Source organism: Tachypleus tridentatus, chromosome 2 (assembly GCF_004210375.1).
Source record: "Tachypleus tridentatus isolate NWPU-2018 chromosome 2, ASM421037v1, whole genome shotgun sequence".
In the NCBI taxonomy this organism is placed as follows: Eukaryota; Metazoa; Arthropoda; class Merostomata; order Xiphosura; family Limulidae; genus Tachypleus; species Tachypleus tridentatus.
This window is the reverse complement of record NC_134826.1, coordinates 51,261,488-51,274,815: the sequence shown is the minus strand read 5'-3', so window position 1 is coordinate 51,274,815 and position 13,328 is coordinate 51,261,488. Positions and strand designations below refer to the sequence as shown.

General features: G+C 37.1%; 1 protein-coding gene across 2 annotated transcripts in view; it reads left to right on the top strand.

Annotated features, from left to right (window-relative positions):
• The window catches only part of LOC143243788 (uncharacterized), a 91,911-nt gene that overhangs the window by 63,260 nt on the left and 15,323 nt on the right, over nt 1–13,328 (top strand). The window lies entirely within an intron of this gene.

The window sequence follows — 13,328 nt, the reverse complement described above, 5'->3', positions numbered from 1 at the left end:
GGGAGCAGAAGCAAAACTTTATGTACTGAAAACATGTACAAAGTTTCAACATCAATAGTGTGGTATTAAGCCGAACGTTACATAATGGGCTACCTATGATGTGCCCACCACGTGTATCGAAGCTCAGTTTTTAGTGTTGTATGCCTTCAAACTTACCGCCGTGTAAATAGGAAGATAACATTTTTATACACCAAGCTGTACCAGTTTATTAGGATATGAAACTATATGTTCATTCGTGTGTGTTTTTTTTGTGTGAATTTTGTACAGAAAAATACGTCGTGAAAAAGAGACGTTTCATACACTCAAGTTGATTTAAATCACCACAAGAGAGCACCACACGTTCATCATTTACAAGCAGAATGTATCACGTGCTTCATATATATATATATAAATACATCAATCATATGAAGGGTAGTTTTATCCGCGAAAAACATGGCTTGCCAATATATTTTCGTTATTAGAAGCAATAGAGAAATAGCACAGAATCCAATGTAAAGTAGGCTTAGAACTAATTTACTACAATTTATTTCTTCACAGTTTATTTACTTTTGGATTATAATATCCGAAAACAGGGAGCATATACCATAGTGGCAGTATACTTATAGACCTTTTAAGGAACACATTTTGAATACTATTCACATGTGAAACATCCAACTTACCAGACCGGGAGGTTCGAAAGGAAATGTTTTTTCTTTCAGGATGACAGTTTAAATGGTTAACCGCAAGGAAGGTTATTGAGAAAAACACTGACGTATAACAAATTATAAAACATTTACACATAGTGTTTTAAATGTGTTCACTTATATTGAACACTATTATCCTCAAGATTTGGCGATTCTTTTGATCAGGTTTTAAAAAATTGTAACTAGAGTAGGAAGGTGAAAAAATAGACGTACAGAAGTGAATGTGTTGATATCGCGATCGGACCAGGGTCCTAGTGTGATATCCCATTATACATACACTATCTATGTCAGATTTTGTTCTCATAATGCACTTTAAGGTAGATAAACATCCTTGTTACGGAAACGTGTTTCAAACCTTTCCACTGACTCTTCACTTGGGTATGTATGGCCTGTACACCAGGTGAAGGAAAATACAAAAAACTAACCAGGCAAGCATAAGTTATCTGGAATGACCATTTTAGTAGAAAGCTAACACCTTGTCAGACACGACAGTTGAAGCAAGATAGGACCGACTACATCATGTCCACAAGAAAGCTAACTCAATGCATGAAATCCTAGATGATTTTGCTTCGAATGTTGTCTTACTATACTTGTATAAAAATAAATCGGTCTAGGTAACATACTGGTATAACTAGCAAATAATTGTCGAGGTAGCCGATATAAACCTAACATATGATTAAGCTCTGTAAGACTACCACATTGTCACCAGGTGGTAATATTATCATGCACGTTGGTGTGCGTCAATCGTATTACTCTTCAATGTAAATACTTAAGTACTGAATGAATCCAGTTATTTCAACTGATGTGGGCCACCCAGCATGGCTAGGCGTCTAGGGACGCTCGACTCGTAATCGGAAGGTCGCGGGTTCGAACCCCCATCACACCAAACATGCTTGCCCTTTCAGCCGTGGGGGCGTTATAATGTTACGGTCAATCTTGCTATTCGTTGGGAAAAGAGTAACCCAAGAGTTTGCAGTGGGTGGTGATGACTAGTTGTCTTCTAATCTAACGTTGCTAAATTAGGGACGGCTAGCACAGATAGCCCTCGTGTAGTTTGCGCGAAATTAAAAACAAACAAACAAAAACAATAATTCGGGATGATAAGAAACCCACTTGAAGTGAAAATGTATTTTAAGATGACTGGTATGGATATTGCAACTTTAATTAAAATAAACTAGAAATCGTCTTCAGCTTAACCTGCTTTTATTTTTGTTTAGTCGTTTGCAGCTCTTTAAAATGTCATATAATTATGACATTTGTTTTCTTTAATGTTAACCAATCGTGTAATAACATGCTCGAATTACGAAGGAAAACGTAATTAGAAGTTGAATATTTAGACGGACTTAAGTTATTTGGTATGGCTTGTTTTGAATTCCGTGCAAAGCTACACGAGTGCTATCTGCGCAAGTCGTCCCTAATTTAGCAGTGATAAACTAGAGGGAAGACAGCTAGTCATTACCACCCACTGCCAGCTCTCGGGCTACTCTTTTACCAACAAATAATGGGACTGACCGTCACATTATAATGCTTCACGGTTTAAAGAGACATCATATTCGGTGAGACATGGATTTGAACCCGCGACCCTCAGATTGTTAGTCGAGCACCCTAACCGCCAGGCCCGACGTAAATTGTGAACGTAAGATATGTGAACCTACTATGAATATATGGTATGTCTAAATATCTGAACTAACGGAAACCACAATGAATGACACATGTTAAATAGATATACCCCAGTAAAGTAGCATAATGTAATGTATTATATCGCTAAGGTATTAATAACGATTTCTCGTGTGTGGCCTACTAGTTAATGTGCCGGAACGTGGACCAAAAGGCCCAAGGTTTCATCTGAAATATGCGTTTTTCAACTGTGGAAATGATATTCAATTTTACTATTAAATTAAAAAATAGCCTTGTAGGTGACGAACACCCTGAATTAGCAGATCTATGTTTGGACAGCGATGTATGGACCTAGGCTCCCTTTTTTGATCGTTTAGCCCATGTGTCACATGACGTATGTCTGGTTAGTAATTCCAAAGACTCAAAGTAACTGATAAGACTAAACTATAGACATTTCGCAGAATTGGAAGACATCTGGCTATTGGTTGATTTGCATTGCATGATAAAATAGCTAAATTTGTTCATCGTGCATTACTGAAAGCGCATCTATCGAAACGGCAAATGCCGAGGAGATGCAGATGTACCACCATGCACCAGTTATTGTCAAGAAGAAAAGGTGGTATTAACAGAATAATATCTATGTAACCAGGCCCGGCATAACCAGGTGGTTAAAGCACTCGATTTGTAATCCGAGGGTCGAGGGTTTGAATTTCCGTCACACCCAACATGCTTGCCATTTCAGCCGCGGGGACGTTATAATGTGACGGTCAATCACACTATTCGTTGGTAAAAGAGTAGCCCAAGAGTTAGCGGTGGGTGGTGATGACCAACTGCCTTCCCTCTAGTCTTACACTGCTAAATTAGGGATGGCTAGCGCAGATAGCCCCGTATAGCTTTGCGCGAAATTCATAAACAAAAAAACTCTGTAACCCTCTTAAACGTTCTTTATTTATTAGGTCCTGAACCTTTGTGGTCAAAGAACTGACATGAATTTATAATCTTATATAAGCTAAATGAATTAATTTATTATAAACTGGAGTAATAAATTACGGATCACGTATTCTTTGACAAGTCATGATTATCAAGTGCCGTGCGTGATGGTGTAGACAATAAGACCCTTCCACCTTTCCCGTCCTAGACACTTGTGATTACATTGGTCACTCTGTGTGTGTGTGACCAAACTGTTACATTGCTCGCGATCTTTTGTCGCTGTCTATCTTTACTTCTTTTTCTCACGGCCTGCTATAGAGAGGTGTAATCTGAGGATCGCAGGTTCGAATCCCCGTCCCACCAAGCATGTTCGCTTTTCAGCTGTGGGGGCGTTATAAAGCGGTGGCAAATCCCACTATTTATTGGTAAAAGAGTAGCCGGAGAATTGGCAGTGGGTGTAGATAACTAGCTGCCTTTCATCTAGACTTTTAGTGCTGGATCAGGGACGGCTAGTTTTCGCGTTATAACTTTGGGCAAAATTCAAACAAACCAAACTAGAACCGTTTCCCCACAAATGTTTTCTGTTGTTACTACGAACCCACCTCTTTCCCCCTCATCACATGGCTACAGAATGCTGCTTGTTTTTTGTTGTTTTTTTAGTAATTTTGTTATCAATTTTCTTTTTGTTTCTGCTTATTGGAGGACAGTTGTTTTTCAGTATTTATAGGAAACTCTAAGCATTCTATTTCGGTCACATCAAGTGATTTATCTTTGTTTGTTTACTGTCTCTGATTGGCAACCGCATATCAAGAGTGGTTCGACTGACAAGCCATCTGGCAACTAGCAACAGGGTCGATTTTAGTTATATTTTTGGAATGGTTTAATATAGAAAAGAAATAGTCGTACAGGCCTATTAAATTGATGTTGGTTTTGATTATATTATTTTAAAGATGAAACTTAAGAATTAAATCTACTTCGACGAGATATTGTAACCTGATTTCACTAAAATTGAATTGAACTCTGAACTAACGTGAGAGCTTTCACACTTTGATTCAGCTCTTCGGATTATTTTATTGGTAAATAACAAGATGGATAGTAAGAAAAGAGAGAAAGAAATGGAGATTTGGTGCTAAGACCAAGATAATTATGTCCTTTTTATGTTATTTACATCTATGATAATGCTTAGCTACATGCCTGTTATTTGTAATTATCGTGGCTTATTGGTGACTACATGCATTGAGTCACTATTATTTCATCCGCTAACGGCCCGGCATGGCCAAGCGTGTTAAGGCGTGCGACTCGTACTCTGAGGGTCGCGGGTTCGCATCTCCATCGCGCCAAACATGCTCGCCCTTTCAGCCATGGGGGCGTTATAATGTGACGGTCAATTCCACTTTTCGTTGGTAAAAGAGTAGCCCAAGAGTTGGCGGTGGGTGGTGATGACTAGCTGCCTTCCCTCTAGTCTTACACTGCTAAATTATGGACGGCTAGCGCAGATAGCTCTCGAGTAACTTTGTGCGAAATTCAAAAACAAACAAACAAAATCATCTGCTAAATTAGGTTTTATTTATTGTGTAAAAAAACGTGTATCGTTCTTTAGTTTATCTATTTATCTCATACAGACCATAACATGTATAGATGACTACACGACTCTTTTCATACACTCGTTAACATGTATACGCGACTGCACGATTTTTCTCATACAGTCGTTAACATGCATACGTGACTGCACGATTCTTCTCATACAGTCGTTAACATGCATACGTGACTGCACGATTCTTCTCATACAGTCGATAACATGTATACGTGACTGCACGATTCTTCTCAAACAATTTTAAGGTGACCAAAAATTCATGTCTCGCTTAATATTTCGTAGAAACTTAACTGTTATTATTTATGTCTAAGGTAGAACAAAATGTTATTTTCGCAGATGTCGGGAGTCGTTTTATTTAAGTCCTCCGCTGGCAGAGCGGTAAGTCCAGGGATTTACAACGCTAAAATCAGGGGTTCGATTCTCTTCTGTGGACTCAGCAGAAAACCCGATGTGGCTTTGCCATAAGAAAACACAAACACACCTTTTATTTAACTTTGGTAATCATCTGTTCACACAGACAAACAAGACATTTCGATAATCCTTGTTCCTCGCCACACTGACGTCATCAGAATATTTTTCAACATGTAAAGATCTTTTAAATATTGTTTTTGTTGTAGTTCCATGAACAAAACAAGTCACGTGATAACCACAACCGATATAAAGTCATGATGGAAGTATATGTATCATTTTGAGAATTTCTTATGTTTCTTAACAGTGTGATACCATCGAAAATCGATCGCTTTTGAGGTGGACAGGTAACAAGCATTTCCGATGCAAAATATTCACAAATTCAGATCATAAAGATGTGTTAAGGCTGATGACGTAGATTTTCAAAAATTTTCTTATATTTAACGGCATTGGAAAACAAATCCGTGAATTTTTATCTCTCCATACTTTAAAATCGTTCTGAACAGAAACTTTCGATTCCTTTATTGTTGTTTTTTTAAACAATGCGTTGTTGTAATTGAACTTCGAAATGCTCGCTTAACTAACCGAATAACAGCACATGATAATTACTGTCACAACCCACCCACAGTCCTAAAAATACAAAGCACTCTTCTGTGGCAACAAGTTGCATAGCATGACATCTCGGATTTACAGTCTGAGTAGAAATGCCACCAGACCACACCCAGTTCAGGGTTAGCGATAAGCAGTTATGTTTTTACGAATATAGTTATTTTGGTATGGAGCAAGAAATAAAATATTTAAAAGTTACGAGATTCACCTGACTGAGAAATTCCAACAATTTTAAAATGCAAGGATCAGTTTTTGTTTTATTTTTAAGGATAGTAATAAAACAATTTAACTTTCTAACCAATTAGAAGCTGTAAATAAGCCATAGCACCACGTGCAAGGATCTGACACTCATTAGCCCCCTAGTGGCACAGTAGTATGTCTACGGACTTGCACTGCTAAAATAAAAACCAGGTTTCGATATTCGTGGTGAGCAGAGCACAGATAACCCATTGTGTAGCTTTGTGCTTAATTCTAAATAGTCAATCAATCAATAATCAACTAATACGTATGTATAAAAGCACGTGTGACTTCTTGTGAGTGAAAAATAATTTCGTAGGAGGAGCACACACACACACAAATGTCTTTTCCGAAGTAGTTCCTATTCCCATCTGTTTTGGATAGTTAATTCTAAAATATTGATTATGTGAAGGTTGCTGGCTTTTCATCATATCAATGAATTTAGAACAGTGGTTCCCAACCAGGGGTGCTCGCACCCCTTGAGATAGCGTTCCAGGGAGTGCGAGATAACATTTGTTTTGACCACCTTCACCTTTATTCATAAATAAATAATTACTGTGAGGGGTGTGAGAACATATTAAAATTTTTTAGGGGTGCGGGGCATAAAAAAGGTTGGGAACCACTGATTTAGAGAGTTCTTCCTTAGTAATGTAATAAATTATTTTTATTCATGTTTAGAAACTCGTGCAGTGTTATCAGATTTAATTAAAAGAAACATAAAAAAGTGTTAAAAGTGTTAATATTACAATTATTTTATTGTTTTAGTGTAAAGCTTCCTACGCTATCCTTTCGGGGAATCGAACCTCGGATTTTAGCATTGCAATTCAATAAACTTATCTCTGAGTCGCTCGAAGGACTGAACATTGCATTACGTTCTCAATGTATGTTTGTCTGTGAAGCATTGATATTTCAAAATAAGAAACCGGATTTTCTTATTTCAGCCCCCAATATGTGTATGATATTGTGAAGAAACACAAACGTTGGTTAACTAATCCATTTTATAATTCCATGAAATCAGACATTGGAAATCCCCAGAAACTAGACGTAAATAGACATATACGTAAACTAAGTTTTAGTAAGTTATAGAATTACACCCATAAAGGTAAACATTACTTCTCAAAAATGACAAAACTTCATTTAAAGGAAAATTACGAGACAATTTTCTCGAATTATTATAGATTCGTTTAATTAATATATCAGTTAATTCACATGATCGTAAAATTAAGATATATACTAACCCACGAGACAGTATATATATTTGGTCAGTTAACACCCGCAGACTCGAGTCGAACGCCCTCACCACTTGGTCGGTCATGCCACGTCTTGCTAGTTGTTTTGTTTCTATTATATTCCCCAGCATGGAATATTTGGCATGACTGGCTAAGAGCGCATCAAATGATGTGAAACATTTTTTTTAATGTTGCCTGGACAACAAACTGCATCAATTTAAAACTTAAGGTTTCCGTATCTAAAAATCCATTGTGTAACTGACCTAGCTGAGCTATGAAAGCTGATACAGCTCGAAATTCCAATATCCTGCTGGTTTCACATCTTCATATCATGACGTCAGAAAACTTTCCAGTGTTTCTTTTGTTAATTCAAAATGTAACAAGATAAACCTTTCTAACACATTTTTTTTCAGTTTGTTGTTTATTTTCTCTTCTCCCAAACACCTAAATTTCATCGTCTGATTATATCTGGGTTTTAACTTGTTTCTTCTTGTACGTTTTCATGGTTATGTTTCTTTCTTCTCTTTCATTCTTTCACATCTTTATTCTGTGCCTCTCAATGGCACAACGGTATGTCTGCGGACTTATAACGCTAAAAAACGGGTTTCAATGCCCGTGGTGGACAAAACGCAGATAGCCTTTTGCATAGCCTTGTGCTTAACTTCAAACAAACGAGGCCCGGCATAGCCAAGTGGTTAGGGCACCCGATTCGTAATCTGAGGGTCGCGGGTTCGAATTCCTGTCGCACCAAACATGCTCGCCCTTTCAGCCGTGGGGGCGTTATAACGTACGGTCAATACCACTATTTGTTGGTAGAAGAGTAGCCCAAGAGTTGGCGATGGATGGTGATGACTAGCTGCCTTCCCTCTTGTCTTACACTGCTAAATTAGAGATGGTTAACGCAGATAATCCTCGTGTAGCTTTGCGCGAAATTAAGAAAACAAACAAACAAATGGTTTTTTGTCAACTAGAAAAGTCTTGTTTGGGGCAGAATAGCTGCTTAATAAGCTCTCCGCGTTTTGTTTGTAGCGGGATCGAACCCCCAATTCTTATGTTATAAGCCCCCAAGCGCAAGTAGTACTTCCCGATGTCAAATAGAGAAGATTTGTTCGTTGTTGGCAGAAAAGTTGCTTAAGAGGCTCTCTGCATTTCCTATGCCGCGAATTCGAACCCCGAACTCTGACGTTATAAGTCCTCGAGTTTACCACTGAACCTACGAACAAACGCCTCAGAAAATAAGAGTTTCGCAATCTACAGGATTCCCAAGACTTATTTTGTCGCTTTCTAGCTGATGACTGTTAAGTAACCTTATGTTAAAGTAAAATAACACTAAAATGACCTCAGGAAAAAAAAAAAGCCATTGAAAACAGTAGTTCTAATTTCAACTGAGTTGAGATTTTTTTAAGTAAATAAAACGCATAATCACATCAGTACTGTACGTATTAGATGCTAGTTAATTAATTTAAACAAAAAGTGATTATATAAAAACAACAATAACTCGAAGGTCTGGGGGTAACTGTTTTAGGACATACTAAAACGTTTACACGCCTTTAAACCACTTACGTATGTATATATATATATATTAATCTCCAGATGTTTCTTGACGTGATTTATTTTGCACACCATCAAGTGTTACAGATTTGCTAGTTTGATGTTATGAAAATAATGAGTTATTTTTAGAAAGTGTGGTAGAACGTCACCTAAGTGTCTCTGACAACCAGGAAGCTAACTTTCTGATCGTCAGCAGGTATTACATTTATCACGTGAGAAGTTTTACATCCTCGTGCGTCATGATATGTCGGCATTGTGTAAGAATGTATTTTGTACCGGAATAATTGATTTTAATTGCCACATTTTTCAGTTAGAATATCTATTCTCGGAACTCACGTTAGTCCTAATAAGAGCGCTCAGTAATATGTCAACCACACTATCTTTTTTATCCAGTGCCTAAAAGGCCTTTCACATAAACTTCACACTGGATGGGATATGACAGAAATAAAAGCGGAAGTGTTATTTTTTATAATCAATGACTCGATAACCACTGTTATATAGATTCAGTTGGTAATGTATGGAGAGATAAAAATTCACGGATTTCGGTTTCAGGATATTTTTTTTATTCCAATGGTTCCTCGGTATGACCAGGTGGTTAAGGCACTCGACTCGTAATCTGAGGGTCGCGGGTTCGAATCCCCGTCGCACCAAAGATGCTCGCTCTTTCAGCCGTGGGGGCATTATGTTATTACGGTCAATCTCGTTATTCGGTGGTAAAAGAGTAGCCCAAGAGCTAGCGGTGGGTGGTGATGATTAGCTGCCTTTCCTCTAGTCTTACACAGCTAAATTAGAGACGGCTAACACAGATAACCCTCGTGTATCTGTGCGCGAAATTAAAAAACAAACAAACTAGTATTCATATTACAATTTACCTACATTATCAACTTAGCACTACAGTTAATGCCCGTACCACTATTATGTCTATCCATCCCCAGTTGACCTGATGAGTGATGGCATTTACAAAAGGCTCCGTGGGTATTTAGTGTATGTAATATGTTTGACATATTATTACATATTCTTATTTGCTTTCAGCCGAAAGTTCTTAGAATCTACACATTTCTTTGGTTGTTGGTGACTTTCGAACAACCGTATTGAAACCAGGATATTTCGAATGACCTTGGACAGAAAAAAAAAAAAAACACGTTGTAATTTATCCAGCTGTTTTAATAACAAGTAACGGACCTTTATGGAGATCATCTTAATTTGTTTCTCTGTAGAAAAACTATTAAGGATCTTTCCTGTGGTTAATATAATGATATGAGAACCGGAAGGTCCAAGATTCGAGTTCAGTTGTACCACTGAGCACGCACTGCAGTTTCAGTGAATCTCAATTAAGAGTTTAGTGGTGTAAGCGACAGCAGCTCCCCCAGTGCTACAGCGGTATAGTTTGTGGATTTACATCCCTAGGAACCTAGTTTTGCAATTAATTACATACAAACGGAAAGTTCCTTCTCGAGGTCAAATTCAAAATGTCACATCTTCACAACGATCTTACCAATAAGATTTAAACTAATTAGCAACTTAAACAGACGAATATGAAACCTAGTATTGTGGGATAGTGCACCTTAACAGCACTGTAAAGACAAAAAAAAAAGAAAGAAAGAAGATATGTCAATAGTTACGTGCACGCTGAAGGAATCGTGTTTAGAGAAGGTAGAAATGTTTCTGTTCATTCTGTGTGAGCTATCAACCACGGGAATACTGCAACCCGTTTGATTCTTAGCTTTGCTGGTTTTGGTTGTTACACAGTATAATCACAGTGGCTCAGCAGTAAGTCTAAAGTTCTGTAACGCTAACAATCAGGTTTCGAAACCCGTAGCCAACACTGCACAGATAGTTCAGTTAATGGTAAGTATAGTAATTGAGTTAATTAAGTCATCAATCATATTGTTTGTTTGTTTTTGTGTGTGTAAAGGTGTACAATGAGCGATTTGTGCCGCGCTTGCCACGGGGATCGAACCCAAAATTCTAACTTAGCCCACACTTGTCCTTGGGCCATTTGGAAGAGGGAAATTGGCCATATACACGTTTTAATTTTTGCAAGAAATTGTTTGTACGTGAATATCTGATACCTGTAAGGGCAACGAAGTGTAGCAGCCTTCAGTAACAAGATCTTGTAGCAGCCCTGATTTTAATACGAAAAGCAAGATCATTTTTTTCTATATTTAACTTCACAAATATTCATTTATACTTCAAGTTATGTATTTCTTCACATTGATACTACATTCTGTCTATCTGCGTTAGTTCCAGACGAACGTTTTAGGAGAGACTTAAACGTTTTGCAACACACATCACTTGTGTGTTAGTTGGTCTGCCTTTAGACACACCTACATTGCTTCCTGATTTAGCGTAAGTGTTTCAACAATGTGGTTAGTGCGCAGTTTGCCAACTGGATATTCTCGATAAAAAAACAAAAACCTGTAGAGAAATAATATATATATATATATATATATATATATATATATTGATTCAATTCTTTCTTTAGGCCTAACGTTTCGTTTCGTTTATATGTCCTCTTTTATTGTAGGTCGTGCTTTTATTTTATTGTTGTTGTTCTGACATTTTCGAAAGCTATTTATAACAGGTTTATTTAAGTGTAAAAAGATTTTGTAATTCCAAGATGGTTCCTTACTCAACCTCAGGTCTCTTACTATAAATAATTTACGTTATATGATCCAATATTATAATAACTTGCATTTTAAGATTCCTCATAAAGCATATCGTTTTTTCCCGATGTAATCATGATTTTTTTATATTTTTTTCAGAAATTAAAGAACACTCTTGGACGGATGAAACTTTTTTTTAATTATTTCTAATTGTTATGGCGTTTAATCGTCTTACTGTAAGTCGTTTTCCCGAGCATTATTATTTAATTGAGGAATGTTGCTGTTGTTGTATTGAATTAAGCCCAAAGCTACACAATGGGCTATCTGTGCTCTGCCCACCACGGGTATCGAAACCCGGAATTTAACGTTGTAAGTCCGCAGACATACCCTGAGCCACTGGGGGGTGTTTAGAAATGAATTCCCAGTCCGAGTAGAATTATTTTTATCATCTGCTACCTACCAATTGGATAAGCTCTAAAAAGAATTCTTACGAAAATTTCTCACACAAAGTAAGTTTGTCTATAAAGTTCGTTCCTTAAGTTTATATCGATTTTTAAAAAACTTAACACTAATCCTTACCACGTGTACAGAAAACAATTAACTACCAGCATAAGTCAACAAATCATGATTTATAAGATTCAAACTGTTGACAGCATTGAATTATGGGTGAAGCTCTTAAAATGTTTGTGTTGAGAACAAAGGTTTCGTTTACTTACTTTTGTTTGCCTGTTTGTTGTTAAGCGCAAAGCTACGTAATAAATAGTCTGCGTTATGCCCACCGCAGGGATTTAAATTCAGTTTTTAGAGTTGTAACTCCTCAAACTTATTGCTAAAGAGTGGAGTTCTTACCTTACACGAAAGTATGATCTGGTTAGTGGTTGTCTTCAAACCTGTAAAAAAACTGATCATGGAAATTCAAAAACGAACAGAAGTAAATAAAAATTACATTTATCTCGGTTACGCTTCTATACAAAGTGCTTATTTTCTTATATTAGTGGGAGTGGTTTTTGTAGGTTACTTTGACTTGATCTCGGTTTTGCTTTTGGACTCAAGTGTTTGGGTCTGTTTAATATTCCTGCGAACTTGAGCCATGCACGTGCTCCTAACATTATGGCTTCTAAGGTTTGTTAAAAAAAAGAAAGAAAGAAATGAATAGATATAACAGAATGAGAGGTTTGTCGGTATTCGTCTGGTCGAGGGTAAACAAAACAACGAATCTACTGAATTTTCTATTATCCATTGAGTGATTTCATTAACCTATTCAACATTTTGCGTATCTGTCAAGTTATTTACGAAACTAATAGCCGGAAATAATTCATTTGAAATGTCTGGTGTGATAATCTGACAGGTAAAGATGATATGTAACTTTACGAATAAAAATTATAGATTTCAGTATCTAAGTCACTAAACTCGTGACCACAAGCAATATTTTGTTACTTTCTATTCTTTCATATGTTTTTATTTGTTTGTTACTAAGCCCAAAACTATACAATGGGTTATCATTGCTCTGCCCATCAGAAGTAGTGGGCCCCCTGCTATTACAGCGGTAAGTCTACGGATTTACAACGCAAAAATCTGGGGTTCGATTCCCCTCGGTGGGCTCAGCAGATAGCCTGATGTGGCTTTGCTACACGAAAAACACACACACACACACACAGAAGTAGTAGATGACGTTGTAAGCTTACACACTTGCCACGTAGCCATGGAACGAAGGGGGTCTATGACGGACTAGTCACTAGTGTAATGGCATATTGTAATTTATTTTGGATGGATTGCAATTCGCGTTGCAAGTTTCTAACACTTCCATTGGCATTTAGTCAACTGATGGTAAAATGATAAATAAACAGAACGACTTCTATAAAAG